The following is a 2603-nucleotide window of genomic DNA, read 5'->3' on the forward strand; positions in this document are numbered from 1 at the left end:
AATAAGTCTTAAATTCCTTGAGGATGGGATTAGGCTGTATGTGTACTCTGTTCCTGATCTGTAACTGACACAGTAGATACTCAATGGGAGCTCCCCAGGTGGTGCTGGTGGTAAAGAACCCACCTGCCAGTGCAGGAGACATAAGAGATATGCGTTTGATCCCTGGGTTGGGAAGGTCCCCTGGAGGAGGAAATGGCAACCCACTCTAGTATTCTTGCCTGGAGAACTCATGAACAGAGGAGTCTGGCAGGCTACAGTTGCTGGGATCATAAAGAGTCAGACATGACTGAAGCAACTTAGTACAGCACAGCACAGACACTCAACGTTTGTTGAAGGAATAAAAAGTTGAGTCTAAAAATCTCACCATTGTCTTTTAACATTTTCAATTTAAAGAGATATATAAGACAATTCTGAAGTGGAACAAAAGTGACTCACAAAATTTCAGAAGACAAATACAGTGATTTTTGAGAAAGTATACAATGAAAGAGATAACTTCTATGCCTCAGTTCAGTCACTCAGTGGTGTCTCTTTGCGACCCCATGGACTGCAGCTTGCCAGGTTTCCCTGTCCATCACCAACTCCAAGAGCCTACTCAAACTCATGTCCATCATGTTGGTGACTCCATCCAACCATCTCATCCTCCGTTGTCCCCTTCTCCTCCCGCCTTCAATCTTTCCCAGCATCAGGGGCTTTTCAATTCAGTCAGTTCTTCGTATCAGGTGGCCAAAGTATTGGAGTTGCAGCTGCAGCGTCAGTTCTTCCAATGAATGTTCAGGACTGATTTCCTGTAGGATGGACTGGTTGGATCTCCTTGCAGTCCAAGAGATTCTCAAGAGTCTGTGCCAACACCACAGTTTAAAAGTATCAATTCTTCAGCGCTCAGCTTTCTTTACAGTCCAACTCTCAAACCCATACATGACTACGGACATTTGTTGGCAAAGTAATGTCTCTGCTTTTTAATATGCTGTCAAGGTTGGTCATAACTTTTCTTCCAAGGAGCAAAAAGTCTTTTAATTTCATGGCTGCAGTCACCATCTGCAGTGAGTTGGGAGCCCCCCAAAATAAAGTCTCTCACTGTTTCCATTGTTTCCCCATCTATTTGCCATGAAGTGATAGGACCAGATGCCATGATCTTAGTTTTTTGAATGTTGAGTTTTAAGCCAACTTCTTCACTCTCCTCTTTGACTTTCATCAAGAGGGTCTTTAGTTCTTCGTTTTCTGCCTAGATCCACTGACAATTCTGGTTGGTAATCCTAGTCATCCTATTCCATGTGGTTGTCTGTGGAAAACAGCAGCCATGGCCTTGGCAAAATTGAAGACACTCAACTATGTATCACATTTGACAAGTAAAGGTGCTAAATATTCATATGACTATTAGAATATCAAAAGAAGCAAAAGTTAAGTTTTTGTTTAATGAGAAGCCATATTGTGAAAAGGCTCAGGAAGCAAGTTATCAAATAGCAAAAATACTGCCCCCTCAAAAGAAAAAAAAATTTACAGTGAGAACCCAGTAATACCAGTATGTAAAATTACAATAAATAAAATGTTAAAGCAAGATGCAAGAGAAACTGAAAAAGTTCCACTTTCAAACAGTATAAATCAATGTATTGATGACAAGTCACATGGCATGGAAGTGGTTTAGAGAGTATATACACAATTTCAACTTTACTAGATATGGCCAAATTGCTTCCCAAAATGGTAGTATCATCTGATACCCAGTCTGCAATATGTAAAATTTCCTACTTCTCCTTGGCATCCTGTTAAACAACTGGAGTTGTATGAGTTATTAAATTTCTGATAAAAGAGAGTGAAATGGTATTATGTTTGAAATATTAATTTCCCATAAACTTATGAAATTATCTATGTTTATTAAAATAGTATAGCTAAATCTATGAATGAATAGCTCCTGGTAAATTGGACTCTTCTCTAGGAGAGGCTAAGATTTAATAAGAAAAATCAAGTATATATAGTCATAATTTTTAAATTACTAAAATTTTTTTTGAAACATACTTATGCATATGCTCCTATAAATACAGAAACATTTGAAAAATTACAAAGAACAAAATTTTAAAATCATTCATAATCTCATTGCCCAAAGTAACTACTATTGATCCAAAATGCACATAAATCTAAAATTCCAAAAACATTTTTTAAAAATTGTAACTTAAGAATTAAGTTAGGGTTAAATTCGTTTATCAGCAAAATGTGACCTCAACCGACATGAAAATATTTATAGATTCTAGGTATCCTACCTAATGTGAACAATCACATGTTCCACTGTAGAAATGTGAATTTGCTTGATTACAGAATAGTTCTCTAGATGCTACTTTGTAAATACATATATCATAGTCCTAAAATCTAAAAAACTTGTAATTCGGAAATACATATGGGTCCAACAGTTTTATATAAAGGGTTATGAAACCTGTATTAACATTTTGAATATTTTTCACTCGTTTTTAAACACGTATGTTTGAAAATTTATATTATACACACACACAGTTGATCCTTGAATAACTCTGGAGTTAAGGGGTGCTGATCCTCTTCACACTAAAAATCCATATGTATCTTTATAGTCAACCCTTTGTATCTGGTTCCACATAATC

The sequence above is a fragment of the Bison bison genome, unplaced genomic scaffold (assembly GCF_000754665.1).
Source record: "Bison bison bison isolate TAMUID 2011002044 unplaced genomic scaffold, Bison_UMD1.0 scf7180017864252, whole genome shotgun sequence".
NCBI lineage: Eukaryota > Metazoa > Chordata > Mammalia > Artiodactyla > Bovidae > Bison > Bison bison.